General features: G+C 53.7%; 1 pseudogene; it reads right to left on the reverse strand.

Moving 5' to 3' along the window:
• Positions 1-941: 941 nt before the first annotated feature.
• On the reverse strand, positions 942-1,473 carry LOC102275554 (large ribosomal subunit protein eL22 pseudogene; annotated as a pseudogene).
• Between the last annotated feature and the right edge of the window lie 13,676 nt (positions 1,474-15,149).

The raw sequence follows: 15,149 nt of genomic DNA on the forward strand, positions 1-15,149 counted from the left end.
GGGAAGAGCTGGGAGGATTTAGAAGCCCCCTGGGTGATCTTGGGAGAGAGCTGTCAGGGCTAGTTCCTTTATGTGCACCATCCGTACACTATCTCTTAGCACAGGGCTAAGAGCAGCAGACAATCAATAAGGGCGTGTTGCATGTAAAAACTTGTTCTTCTATCATTTATTTATTGAGACTTATGTCCCAGGCTCTGTGCAACATTCTGGAAATGCAGCAGTGGAAGAATGAATGAATGCGTGAGTGGGGGTGTGGGTGGGAGGGGGAGGGGTGTACCTCTGTCCCCCAAAACTGCACAGATCTCCATTTGGAGGAGGACTGCACAGAAACCTCCTGGGGCTGACTGATCACTTACACATTGGCACACCTGGTGAGGTCATGAGCACTTGGGTCTTCCTGAGTGTCGAGTTCTCCAGCGTTCCAGTGCCTAACCCAGGCTGCAGACGTTTAGGATGGAAAGTCTCCTCTTTGCCACCTAGAATGGTCATGGCCCTGTCTAGGGTGCCTCATGGGTACACACACTTCAAATCACAGGAAGAATTAGGAGAAGGACAGGAGATTGCTTTGGGGGTAATCAAGCACCTACCCAGAACTTGGCTTTTTGTCCATCTTATTTATTTATTTTGGTTCCTGAGTTTTATTCAAGAACCCATACAAAATATTCCAGATAACTGAGTTTGGAGGGCTTTAAAATTGTATCTATTTATTTATGGCTGTGCTGGGTCTTTGTTGCTGCGTGGGCTTTTCTCTAGTTGTGGTGCGTGGGGGCTACTCTCTGGTTGCTGCGTGGACTTCTCATTGAGGTGCCTTCTTTTGTTGCATGGGCTGCTTTTGGAGTATGGGCTCTAGGTGCGTGGGCTTCAGTAGTTGCTCCGAGGCATGTGAGACCTTCTGGGACCAGGGGTTGAACTCATATCCCCTGCATTGGAAGGTGGATTCTTTACCACTGAGCCACCAAGAAAGCCCCTCCCCCCAAGATAACTGAGTTTTCATCCTCCTCTTCCTCCTTTTCTTCATCTTGGTTAATCTGGAAGTAGTTCAATTGGTAACTTTCTTTGCTGTTAGCAACTCCATGCAACCAATCACATGGATTATTCTTCTTCAAATATTTTTTTGGTGAGATATTTCAAATACCTTTGGAAAAAGGCACCACAGAAGTTGCAGTAATTTTGCTTACTCTTCTTTTGATTGTCACTGACCCTTCCCCAAGATTCCCAGTTTTTCCTTTCACTTTGTCTCTTGAAGTAACTGCTCAAAACTGGCAGCATCCATGAGTCCGTCTTCTCAGGATGGGTACAGTCAAGAGGAAACTTCAGGACCTGCTTCTTTTTTTCTTGCCCACCTTCACCACAAGCTTTTTCACAGGCACCATGGTGGCTGCAGAGGCAGAAAGGCTGTCCATGTTACTTTGAGTCTTAGACTGATAAGTGTTATTAGCTGCTGTTCCAGATCAGGAAATTGAGGCTCAGAGAGGTGTGAGGACTCACTCTGGGTTGCACAGCCAGTAAATTATGGAGCCATGGCTCAAATTCAGTGATATGGCTTCCAGTTCAGGGCTTGATCTGGTCTGCCTATATCCTTCCTTCAGCTCTGGGGGCTCCTCAAGGGTCCTGGGCCCAGGTCCCACCAGCGAATATACATTTTCATTCCCTAGAGGGCTTGAGGAGGCTGGTTGCTCACAGAGGCAGTTGCTAAGCTAAGTATGCCAAGACCATACTGGGAAAGGGACCCCCCACTGACCCAACAGTTTCTATGTGCCGGTGCATTACACACACTCTAGAAGCTTCTCCTGAGTCCTCACCACCCTGAGACGTTGGGAATGTTATACTCATTTACGGATGTAGAAACTGAGTCTTAAAGAGAGGAGGTAGCTTGCCATGGGTCATACAGCTGGGAGACAATGGTCTGGCCTGTCTAATCACCCAAAGTCCCCATCGCAGCAATGATGAGGCCAACCCAGCTTAATGTTTCTTGAATGTTTGCACCAGGACAGCCTGGGGCTGGGTGCCAAAGACATCATGATGAACCAGATTGGTCCAAGTTCTTGAGGAACACCTTAAAGAGACAGACACTCTTAAAAGACAAAGGACTGCCTTCTGGACCAAGAGGGACCACAGATCTATAGGAGCCAGGAGAGAGTACTAACGTAAAAGGATGGAATTCCCTGGTGGTCCAGTGGTTAGGACTCAGTGCTTCCATCACAAGAGGTATGGGTTCGATCCCCGGTTGGGAAACTAAGATCCCACAGCCTCACAGCAAAGCCAAAAACAAATAAAACTTAAAAGGAAAGCAGGGAGGGCATCTTAATTAGTACTGACAGTCAGGTGGGAATTAGTCAAATGAGGGGAAAGAGGCAGAGGGGAAAAAGGAAACATTGGCCCTGAGGCCATAGCGTCTACATGGAGGGGAAACACGGAGGCAGAGTAGGGCAGCAGGGAGGGGTCGCTATAAGCTCTGGGCTGTGACAGTGGGAGCAGGAAAAACAGGATTGGTGTGAAAGACTGCTCTGAGCTTGCAAGAGAAGTCGGGGCTGGGGAGGGCTTTCTGCATTCAACAAGCATATATTGTGCACCTATTAAGTGCCAGGTTCCTTGCTAGGTCCTGAGGACACAGCTGTGAAGGGGATGACAACGTCCCTGCCCCCATGAATCTCATGTTCCAGTGGGAGAGACAGGCAATAAACAAGTGAGATAATGACTTAAGAGTCCTTTAGACTCTCAGCAAGGAGATCAAACCAGTCAATCCTTAAGAAAATCAACCCTGAATATTCATTGGAAGGACTGATACTGAAGCTGAAGCTCCAATACTTTGACCACCTGATTGACAAACCAACTCAATGGAAAAGACCCTGATGCTGGGAAAGATTGAAGGCAGGAGGAGAAGGGGACGACAGAGGATGAGATGGTTGGATGGCATCACCAACTCGATGGTCATGAGTTTGAGCAAGCTCCAGGAGTTGATGATGGACAGGGAAGCCTGGCGTGCTGCAGTCCTTGGGGTCGCAAAGAGTCGGACACGACTTGGCGACTGAACGACAATACCAGTGACTAACTAAAATACCTTCAGAGACTCACACGGCTGTAGCAAAAATGGGGGAACATGATTTAGAGTGGGAAAATGGGTGGGAAAATGTTGCAAAGTGTGGTCTGAGACTGTGACATCTGAGCTAAGAAGGAAAAAGCAGGCAGGTACAACAGACATGACAGGTTTGGCACCATCAGAAAACTCACAGAAGCCAACGGGACTGGGGCTTCGTGAGGAGGAAGGAGGACATGCAGGTGGCTAGAAGCAGTAGCACAGGGACCAGGGGTGTGGAACAGAGCTTAGATTTATCCTGCCTGCAGTGGAAAGCTTCTAGAAGAAATGTGATGTGATCTGATTGACATTTTTAAAGTGTTACTTTCTCATGTGACGGACAGGTCCTCGCCCTGCTGAACATTCAGGTCTCTGCCTGACAGACGGTGCGAGGACCAAATCACCGTGGGATGGTGATTTTTAAATCGTCTGGTACTGCTTTGCCTTAGATTTGGATGAGGCCATGTAGTGGTTGGACTTCCCTGATGGCTCAGCAGGTAAAGAATTCCCCTGCAATGTAGGAGACACAGGAGACGCGAGTCTGATCCCTGAGTCAGGAAGATCCCCTGGAGGAGGGCATGGCAACCCACTCTAGCATGATTGCCTGGGAAATCCCACAGATAGAGGAGCCTGGCAGACAACAGTCCAAAAGTTCGTAAAGAGTCAGACATAGTGACTAAGTGTGTGCACATGCGCACACGCGCACGCACACACACACACACACACACACATGCAGTAGTGGGTACGGCAGCAAGCTTTGATGTTGGAGCTCTGAGTCTTCATCCTGGCTGGGCCCCTGGCTAACTCTGTAGCTTTCAGGGGGTATTTAAGGGGGTATTTAACCTGAGCCTGTCCTTTAAGATAGGAGAGTGGTGCTTCCCTCCGGGTCCCTGCATGAGGAAGGCACGAGGCATGCCGACAGCAGGCATAGCAGGGCTTGTCTCTGGTTGGGTTGTAAATCCTAGAAGGCAGGACCAAGACAGTGTTCCTCATGGTCACGCTGGGATGGAGCAGAAGCTCATGTGTGCGTCTGAAACCATCTTCCTCGGTGGCCCCCGGGAGGTTTACCTTAATTATCATTGTTCTTTCAGCTGTGGGTCCTGCTCATGGCTCCGGAGAGGTAGGTCCCGGGGCTTCCACCAATCACCCACTCCTGGGAGTTCTTCATAAGCCCCACTTACTGCTTTTAAAATTGTGTGACCAGCTCACCCACGTAGGAAATGATCCTGAAGTCCACCATCATACAGTCACTGCCCTGTCAGGAAGCAGGGAAGCTGTTGCAGTCGCCAAGCCATCATGATGGGTCTCAGATGGGTCTTGGCAAGGGACAAGGAGAGGAGCTGATGGAGGATTTGGGGACACTCCTTGTAGGAGAAGCTGATGGATGCGATCTGATGAGTGAGGAGAGAGGAGATGGAGAGGGAACGGGACGGGGGCAGCTTGTCAAAGTCTGGATTCTAAGCCGAAACATCTGGCTGGGTGTTGCTGGGCCAGTTACTCTGCCGCTCTGAGCCTCAAATGCCTCCTCTTGAAAAGAAAGGTAATATCCACACCGCAGAACACTGGAAGAGATAGTGGGGGGTGGGGAGAAGAGATAAAGAAGAGGGGAGACCGGGTTGAGCGGGGAGGGACAAGGGGGAAAGGGAGGGACAAGGGGGAAAGGGAGGAGTTGGAGGAGAAGTCTGAGTGAAGGCCTTCGAATTGGGTAAAAGAGACCTCTTCTTTTAAAAAGATTCCTTCAGTTCTTCAGAGTCCACAAAGGAACTGACTCCCATCTGACAGTGCTCAGAGAGGTTGAGAATCTTGCCCAGCGTCACACAGCCAGTCAGTATCATCTTCGTGCCTTAAATTACCTCAAACCCTGGATCCCAGATTTGCCTTTGGAGACAGATTCTCAGCTTACAAGCCACAGTCACTGAAATCCCCGAGGACTAGTGGGGCTGGAGGCTCTGTTTTAGGGGTTCCAGATGTGGCAGGGGGTGGGAAGCAAAGGCTGCAGGAATAAAACTCCTTCCCCGTCAGGGAGGGGTGGAAGGGTGAGAGCCTGAGAATAAGATAGCTCTCAGCCCCCTGACTGGCTGGGTGACCTCAGGTATCACCATCTAAAGTGAGGATCTAGGTTCAAGAGCCCACTCACCTCCCACATCTCAGGGTCTCCCTCAGCCTGGAAAAAAAAAAAAAAAAGCGACTCTGCAGAAGTAGGGCATGGCCAGCAGAGGGTGCCAGCCAGGGCCACAGGGAAGCCAGTGTTGGCCCAGAATAGGAATAGCTCTGGGGACCCAGAGCCCCAGCTGGGAAGGCCGCCCTGCCTCCTGCTTTGCTCCTCTGCCCGGGTGCCAAGAGGCCAGCTCGCAGACTCCAGCCAAGCAGAACCTGAACCTTGCTGTCGTACCTCTCTGAGGAACCTCAGTTTCCTCCTTTGTAAATGGGCCTAATAATAGTGCCTGCCTCACAGGATTCAGTGATGATCAACCACATAAGGGCTGAATACACAGGAGCTGCTATTTTTATTAACAGTGGTGGCAGTCTTATTGTACCTTAAAGTGACTGACACAAAGGGTATCCAGTCATTGGTGCTATGACGACAGTGACGATGAGAATGATGCTGTCCCTGAATTTCCTAACCAGGGAGCATCCGGTGCCTATCAACCTGGGATGCCTCCAGTGACAGGGAGCTCACTCCCTCCCCAGCAGCCTGTTCTCATGGTCACATCATCGTTTTGCTGAAAGCTGCCTCCTGGAAGACAGCTCACCTGCCAGCTCCCTATCAGGATGACCCGGCTGGCTTAGCCTCTGACCTCAGGCCCCCTTGTTTCCCCAAGTTCTGCCTGAGAGGCTCAAGAGGTTGGGGAACCAGGACGCTGGCAGCTGGATTCTTGCCTCCTCAGGAAGGGCAGAGAGCCGACAAGTGAACCCAGGTGGCTTTGCCAGCAGGAGATTCCCGGTGGGTCTTGCTCCGGCTGTTCAGTATTCTTTTCTACTGACTGGGAGAAATCAGTAGAAGGCAAGTCCTTGCCATCCTTTGGGCCTCCCTTCACTCCATGGCTGGAGGCTGGAACGGGAATTCAGAGCTGTAAGTTCAGGAAGCCTGGCATCCCAGGTGGGAGGCCTCAGCTCCGGTCCCACCTGCTGCCAGGCACCCCATCTGTGTTTGTGGGTCCCAGTGTGAGTGCTCTTGGGTCTGGCACCAAGGGATCTGGTGGTGAGAGCAGGAGCCAAATAGTCCTGGGCTAAATCTTGGCTACTGTGTGACCTCAGGCAAATCACTTTCCTGTTCTGAGCCTGTTTTCTCACCAGGCACCTCTCAGAGTGGTGCTGTGGGGAGTATGGGAGCTGTTACATGTGAAAAGGAAAACGCAGTACTGGGCGCATAGTAAATAGTGTAAGTGAGTGAAAGTTGCTCAGTCATGCCTGACTCTTTGCAGCCCCATGGACTGTAGCCTGCCAGGCTCCGCTGTCCATGGAATTCTCCAGGCAAGATTACTAGAGTGGGTTGCCATTTCCTGATCCAAGGGATCTTCCCGAAATATCATTACAAAGTGGAAATGCTTCATTTCTCCAAGTCCCTCCCTGAGCCTGAGTGGGTCAGGGTGGCCGTGAGAGTGGATCATGTCTGGCAGGGTGGTGTCCTGACCCACTTCTCGGCTAGCGGGCACATGGTTCGTGTAACTTAATGTGCAGGGGGTGTGGGCATGCACACACGTGCACTGGGTGTGCAAGCATATGCAAGGATGTGCATGGGTATGCGTGCATGTGCATCAGGCTCTCCATCCCAGGGGTTCCCAGGGCACATGCGTACCTGCGGGCACCGGTACAGTACCCCTGCACTGATTCGGGAGGCCCCTCTGTGAGCTGTTACCATGGAAACAAAGAGGCAATCCCCAGCCTCGGGAAGAGCCTAAGATACCAGAAATGAGAGCTGACCCTGTCTTCCCAGAAAGACAGAGCCAAAGCATGATGCCCTTGGGATTTGGCAACCTCAGCCTCCGGGGGCTGGTTGGCTTCTGGGACTCTGCATTCTTTTGAACCCTCTAGAAGCTCTCACTTCTCCACAGCATTCCAGTCCCCCACAGCATCCCAGCCTTCTGGAAAGAGCTCAGGAAACAGAGCTGAGTCCCATCCTGGATGTGGCTCTACCCCTGTGCCCAGGCTCAGGCAGGGAACGTGGTCTTTTTGTTTCCTCTTCCATAAAATAGGAATAATCACACATGCCAGCAGAAGCCTTGAGCTGGGATGTTACCTTTTCTCTTGCTGGGGGCCCTGGGCTGTATGAATGTACACCGCAGAGCCCTGGATGCCACAGAGCAGCCTCCTTCATGTATACAACCCTCCCAGGGTCTCGTGGGCTCCTCCCAGCAACTCTGGGATGGAGGCTGTTCCCAGAAGTGGAACTGGGGCTCCAGGAAGACACCGCTGGCCAGGGGTGGGGTCAGGTCTGCTGTCCCCATGACCCCCAGAAGGAGAGTCACTGGCCATGAGTATTGGGTGCAGCTTTCAGCTTGGGCAACCCCTGGGGCAGAGCTGGGCTGCCAGAAGGCTTCTGGAAGGCAGGTCCCAGTGGAAGAACCATCTTTTAAAAATCTTGACTCTAATTTTAACTCAAATCTCAAGTGTCCTATCTGCAGGTTTTAATACATCCAGGCAGAATTGCTTCTGAAGTCACAAGTGGACACTCAGCCTCCTGCCCTTCGTTCCACTTTCAAGAGTGACATTCCATTTGCTGTGAACCCAGGAACAATTTTCAGATAGTCAGAGATGGACCGGGAGGGGCAAACCTGCCAGAAATGAAAATGCCTGAGAAAGATCTGAGTGCTTCTCTGTCAGGAAAGCTGTTGCAGAAGGGGTCACTTATGACTTGGGGAGGGGACAAAAGGGTGCACCTGGAGAGGTGACCTCGGGTAAGGCACCGTCCCTCCTTGGCAGAGCTGGAAGGCTTTCCACCTAAGAGGTGCTTACACCAGCAGAGGGATTATTGTGCAGGCAAGTGTTGGCTGGGGCCTGACCCCAAGGTCACTGCTTCACCTCTAACCCCACCTCTAACTAGGTTAAACTCACATGCAGGATATGGGGGTCAGGGAGCCCCTTTTCCCCTGCCTTGGCTCTAGATCCCTTTTCTAGGTGTTAGGGCAATCCTGACCGTCTGGTAGAGGAGGAGCTGGCTGGTGGGGAGCTGTAAAAGGAAGGTGAAGAAGAAGAGCCAAGACAGGGGTCTCGGCCTGAAATGTCCACCTACTCTGGTGGGCGGTGGGAAGCCATGGAAGATTATTAAACAGAGAGGAAGGGGATTAGATTTAGAGAAACCGAAGGCACGAAGTGTAAGAGAGCCAGAGCCAGCCTACAGGGCCAATCTGACGAGGGTGTTGGGCAAGGAGAGAGGAGGGCAGGTCTGAGAGATGTCCCTAGTAGACACCCTAGTAGACAGGCTGACTTGGGAAGGAATCAGGTGTGGGAGTTAAGAGCAGGAAGGGGTCCTGGTGTGGTGATGGAGGGGGACCCAGGCACAGGGCAGGCTGGGGTGGGAGGTGATGAACTGGATACTGGCTGGCTTGAGTCTGAGGTGTGTCTATGGGTTTCTGGGAGCAAGTCCAGAAAGCAGCTGGAAATGCAGGTTTTACAAAAAAGGAGCCAGAGGGTCAGAAGAGTTGTTTTTGTTCAACTTATCAAGGCTGGGAAGGGGCCACTTCAAGATCTGAGCCTGGGTCTATTGCCCTCCTTCATAGTTAGGGTATGTCCCTTGTATGTCCCTTCATAGTGAGGGCCCAGCAGACACGCAGCCCCTTCCCTTTCCCTGGGGGTCCTGGATTTTGGGCTTGGTAGAGAGATCAGCCTTATCCATGAGGAGCCTCTGTTTCAGAGGCCGGCAGCCTCAGGGGCTCTGCCTGCTGCTCTGGGGAGGGACCGTCTACAACCAGCCCCAGCCTTCCTGATCATCTGTCAGCAGGGAGGCCCTGTTAGTAGCCTGGAGGCCGCCTGTGTCAGGCTCAGTGCCCTGAACTTTACAGGCTCCGTCTCATTCAATCCTCATAGGCCCCTTCCAGGGAAGGGCTAATATTATTGTTTCCATCTTACAGATGAAGAAACCCGTCAGACCCGTGGCAGATTCATGTGATGTATGGCAAAACCCACAGTACTGTAAAGTAATTATCCTCCAATTAAAATAAATTAATTAATTAAAAAACATCTGCCAGAGGTGAAGGGCCTTGCCCCGCTCCACCGTGGGGGTGGGTGGTGGGATAAGGTTTGGCCCTGCTCCATGGGAACTGAGCCCTACCTGTAAAGTGAGGCTGGCTCAAGAGCCTCCTGCCCCGCCACAATCCCCTACGCCCACCACTGACTTCAGGTCTGCGTTGCAGGACTTCCCCATCACCCCCACCCTCTCTGCTTTCTGTTCCTCTCAGCCCAGCTCGCCCAGCTCCCTGGGAACAGCCAGGCCCACCCCATCCCCCTCCCGGGCTGTGCTCCTGGCAGCTCTGCCACCCTGGGCTCTGGTCCGGGGGTGGTCCCCGGCAGTGAGGCGGGCAGGCAGAAGCTGAGATCAGATGGGCTGAGATGCAAGGTATCCAGAGACCACCTGCCCCCCCAGGCTCCCACCTTGAGGTCTACCGTGCTCCAGACTGGGGTGGGCAGGGCCCTTTGGAAAGGGGTGGCTTGAGGTTTTAATCACTTTATCAATGTTTGTTTGTGTAATTCAGCCCTTGAGATGCTTTTCCCTCCATCTGTCCCCACCATCTGCTCCCATCAGGATTTTCCAAACCATTTGGGACCCAAGAGGAGAGGGTGGGGGCTGTGCCTCCGAGGGGGGCTAGGGAGGGGCTCCCTCCACCTGCCTCACTAAGAGGTTCCAGAGAGGGACCTGGGCCCCTGAATCACGTGGAACTGGGTTCAAACTCTGGCTTTGTCACTTTCTTGCTCTTTTACCTCAGGCGGGTGACTTCACTTGTCCTAGCCTCAGTCTTCACATCTGTAAAATGGCAGTCACATTACTGACTCCTCAGCGTTAATTTGGATCAATGTTAGCCACTCAGTCATGTCCAACTCTCTGTGATCCCAGGGACTGTTAGCCCACCGGGCTCTTCTGTCCATAGAATTCTCCAGACAAGGATACTGGGGTGGGTAGCCATTCCCTTCTCCAGGGGATCTTCCTGACCCAGGGATTGAACCGCTGTCTCCTGCATTGCAGGCAGATTCTTTACCATCTGAGCCGCCAGGGAAACCCATTTGGAACAAAGGAGGTGACATATGCAAAGCACTCTGCATACAGTAGGTGCTCAAGAGATATGAGGTCCCCTTTTCATTCATCCCTCACTTAATTCTCTCAATGACTCCCTCCTGCATTGTCCGCTCTTCTGGATGCCTCAGTCTGGGATAGAAGGGGGCTGAGTATCATCAGCAAGGACACCCCTCACCTCCACCCCTGCCAAAGGCTTTCGTGGAACCCTTCCAATCCACAGGGTTCCAGGGTTTCTGGAGCCTCATCTGTGTTAAGCTCATGTCCAGAATCACCCACCCCAAACCCCCAGGAGCCAGTGAGGCAATAAGTGAAGCCGGTCTTGTTTGTACTCTGGTTAGGGTTTTTGATAGATGTCAACGTACGCAGGTCACTTCACCTTTTTGCTCACAAAGGGGAAAGAGACTTGCTCCACGGCATCCGAAGTGAGGGACCCAGGCCTTCTGAAAGCTGCCCCTCTGCCCTCCTTTTCCAGACTATATCTTGGGGCACTCGGTCCTGGGCCAGTGGCCTTGGTGGACAGTGTGGGGAATCCCAAGTCTTCCCTTTGGCTCAGGCATCTCCCAGTACTTCTCAGGACTCCAGGAGGGGAGAGGTGGCTAATGGGAAGCAATCAGCAGAGCCTACTAGAGCTCAAACTGCCCTCTCCTCCTACCATCCACCCTACTCATTTGAGGTACTGGAAAGTCAGAGGGATGTGGGGTACCTGAGGTGAGGAAAAGACATAGCCTTGTCTTCAGAAGCCCCATCTATTCGGGAGTCAGGCTGCAGACTGGAGGTCCTGAGGGCAGGACGTCAGAGTCAACTGCACAGATAAGAAAAACAGTGGGTGGGGGAAGTAGGCTCCCAAGAGGCTGAACCGAAAAGTCAGCCCACAGGAGGTGAAGCTGGGGTGGGGGAGTGGGAGGAAGCAGAGTGGCAGGGCAGCTGCTGGTGAGGGAAAACGGAGACCCCACTGGAAAGGAGGATCCAGACCTGGCTGGGAAGATTCTCAGGGTTCAGGCAGGGGAGAGGGGAAAGAGGAGGAAAGAGAGGAGGAGCCAAGGGCAGGTTCCTCTCCCAGCCCAAAGCAGAGCCAGGATTCCAGACCGGGTGGGGAGAGGGGTGGGAGCTTGTCACTCAAGGATCCTGAGTGGCAAGCCTCTCCCCACCCCCACGTCCTCATGCAGGAGGCATCTGGGAACCACCCACGCATGTCTGGCACCTCCACGGGGGGTCCCAACACCAGAGCCAAGGCACACAGAGGAGGAGCTGATGTTCTGAAGGGCCCAGCTGCCCCCAACCCCCACAGCCTGGCTCCCCAGCTCCTCCAGTTGAGAGGTTGAGACTCTGTTCATTCATCCTCCAGGAGACACCACGGCTAGACTTGGATGACCCGAGAGGCTTGGTCTGAGCCCTGGGGAGCCAGAAAGGTCCCAGCTGCTGCCACGGAGGTCAGATGACAAATGACGTCAGCTCACCTTCAAAGTAGGTCCAGAGAGCAGACCCATCTCTGCCACCCTGTTCATCTTTCACCTTGCGAGGGCCTGCTGATCCCACCCCACTCCTCAAAGTCAGTTGAGGACAGACTGCCTGAGTAAGCTCAAACCCTCTCAATCTGCTCAAAACCCCAAGTTTCCCATCTCACCTAAAGTCCTTGCATTGCCACTATCCCAACCTCTACACACTGATCTCAACTTTCCCCAAAACATTTATCTAATACACTATAGAATTGACTTGTATATTATATCCATGCCTTACCGTCCCCTCCTGTGACCCCACTGCCTAGAACAGGGCTCGGCATAGAACTAATGCTTGATAAATATTGGTGCAATGAATGGATGAGGGCACATGGATTCAAGTCCAAGCCCACTCGTTCGCTGTCAGACACTGGAAAATATCATTTAACCTCTGTGAACCTCAGTTTTCTCATCTGTGAAGTGGGACAATAAGGATCACCACCCCTTCCCCGGAAATACTGAAAAAGCAAAATTTGAGCCCAAGATGTTGGACTGTTGCTCAGGCTGGGGGAAGGAGGATGCAGCCACCGTTTTGGCAGGAGAAGCTTTGATAAGGGTTAGCGACTCTGGAAAGGGGCTTTCCTGTCTTCAGGCAGGGGGCCTACACACCTCAGAATTCCCCAGGCTGGAGACGCTCCCTAGCCTTCACTTACTGTAATCCAGTGCAGGCACTGGCTGGGGAGGGAGGGAGAGGATTTCTTGATTGGAGTCGGGGGGAAATGGGAGGGGCAATTTAGGTCGTTGTTAGGAGGTGGGATTCATTCTGAATGGGGTCCTGGGCAGGAGATCGGGTGTGGCAGGCAGGAAATGGGGGCGGTGCTCTCTAAGGCTGAGGTGAGGTAGGGGGCGTGTCTGCTCCCCCCTCCCCACCCCAGACCTCAAAGACTGGAGGCGTGGGCGCTGCCCCTTCTCTGAAGAGCTCCGTTAGTTCTGGAGTTGAGGATTAGGGGCAGGGAGAGTGCCTAACGAACCGCCCAGGATCCAAATTCCGCCCTCGAAGGGACGCCAGGTAGGGACAGGGAAGGCAAGGGGCGGGGCTGTCGGGGCTTGTTCTCGGCTTAAGAAAAAGGTCTCTGGGCATTGACCGCCCGCCCCCCCCTACCCCAATTCCCCGCAATCCCCACCCTATTCAGGCTACCTGAGTCCGGATGCTGAGATGGAGACCTCTTGTCTTCGTCCCCCGGCCGGGTGCTGCCTCGAGAGGGCGCCCGCTTCCCTCTCCCCCGCAGGGCGGGGGCGGAGCCTAGACCAATGCTGCCCGCGCTCACAGGGCTGGAGGGAAAGGGGAGGAACGGGGACCCCCCCAGGGGAGGGGCCCGGGGCGAACGCTGCGGGGCGTCTCCCTCGCAGGCCCGCCCCCCGCCCCCCGCCCGCCCCTCAGGCCGCCTCTGCCGCCGCGCGCCGCAGCAGCGCCGCCTTCCCTGCGCAGTCGGTGTCTCCGTGTCGCTGGGTGAGTGGGGGCCGCTCGGCCGGGGCTAGAGGGTGCGAGGAGGGGGCATCCCGGAGGCGGGGGGGCCACGTCCTGGACTCCCCAATCCTGCCGCTCCCGGACCTCCCAGGTATTTTCCCTTCGGGGACCCAGGGAGTGGGGCTGCCCCAGGAAAACGCGCGGCGCTCTCCAGGGTCCTGACCGCCGAGTGGCCAGCCTGGGAGCGGCGTTTGGGCCGCCTCGGGACGCCCCCTCTAGGAGGGGCCACGCGCCCGGCGCTCTCCCAGAGCTGAAAGGATTGAGGCGAGGGCCAGGGCGAGAACTGAGGAGAGGTTTGGAGAGGGTCTCCGAGGCGGGTTTCTTAGACTCAGCTTAGGTCCTTCCCATTTTGGGGACTGGGGGTCTTCGCGGAGACCGCAGAACCTTCTGCCACCCTCGTTTCCAAGTCTTCCAACTGGGAGGGGGGCAACTCTGAGGGTGGCAGGGAGGAGGGGGGCACTGGAAGATCTCTCCTGCCCAGCGCATCTCTCTGCCCCCGCCCAGATGACCCAGTTCCTTGGACCTTGAGGAGGGGACCAAGGGACACACTCGGCCGCCCTGGCCCCTGGCATTTCCTCAGTGTCCTCCCACACACTTGTTCAGTGGGTCCACAGCCTGGGGCAGGAAAGGCTGATTTAGAAAAGAGGGCCACCAACTTACAGAAACATGCGTGTGACACACTGCTTAGGACACACAGAGGTCCTCCAAATGGCCACACAGGCACATCCTCCTGACACTGTGATGGTGCACACCTAGTCACATGCACATATATGCACATGCACAGATATGAATTGAAACATGCAGGGAGACAAATGCAATGCAGAAGCCAGGGACAGACATGCATGCATGAGCACATGCACTCACACACGCTCATACATAAGTGCACATGCACACACAAGGAATCCCCCTCCCCTCTGCTCTATCTCACAGCCCCAGGCTGGGGGGGGGGGCGAGATTCACCTGCATACACCCCTGCATCCCTGCCCAGAACTGCTTGGCTGCCTCCTCTCCAATACCTTCCCCTTAGCCCTCCACAGTCTAACCTCTTGCACTGAGGGAGCCTTTCTGAACTAGATGAAAGGTTAAGTGTTGGGGGATGGTTGATGGCTAGGGGTCTCCCTGGACGAGGGGACCTTCACAGGTCTGCGAAGGGTTGCAGCTCCCTCTCCTGGCACCTGGCACCCTGGGTAAAGAAAGATGGCAAGGGTGTCTGAGGGTCCCACGTGCAGCTGGCCATGTGAGAGGTGTCGGCATGGGAGCTGGCTTATGATGCATTCATGAGACATGTGGGGTCGTGGGCTGGTGTGTCTTGATGCACAGGGTATGGGAGTTGTGTGTGTGTGGTGCTGTGTCAGTACGTATGAGCTGTGGAGCAGAGGGAATGTTGCTGTGTGTGGAGGCATGGTGACCCTGGGTGTGTGTGTGCTGGGTGCTGGCATGTGAGTGGCAGGGGAATCTGTGTGTGGATTTGGTGAGCTGTTTGGCTTAATAGACATCAGTATGTATTCATTTGTTTACTGTTGGCATCTGGATACCTGTAAATCTCTTTTATTTATTTAACACTTAGGTAGCACTATATGTGCAGGCATCTAAGTTCTTCATATGTATTAACTAATTTAATCCTCACAACAATAATGAGGTAGGTACTATTACTCCCACTTCACAGACAAGGCAGAGTTTAAGGAACTTGCTCAAGGTCACATAGGTGGTAAGAAGCAGAGCTGGAATTCAAACTCACGTGGTCCGGCTCTGGAGCTCAGGCTAATACCTATCTTGTTCTGCCTCTTGTCAAGCACACATGTGTGGGAGGGAGAACAGGTCAGTGTTTGGGTTGCAGGTGTATTTTATGTGAGCAGGTGTATATGACGCCATAGGGGG

The sequence above is a fragment of the Bos mutus genome, chromosome 2 (genome assembly GCF_027580195.1).
Source record: "Bos mutus isolate GX-2022 chromosome 2, NWIPB_WYAK_1.1, whole genome shotgun sequence".
In the NCBI taxonomy this organism is placed as follows: domain Eukaryota; kingdom Metazoa; phylum Chordata; class Mammalia; order Artiodactyla; family Bovidae; genus Bos; species Bos mutus.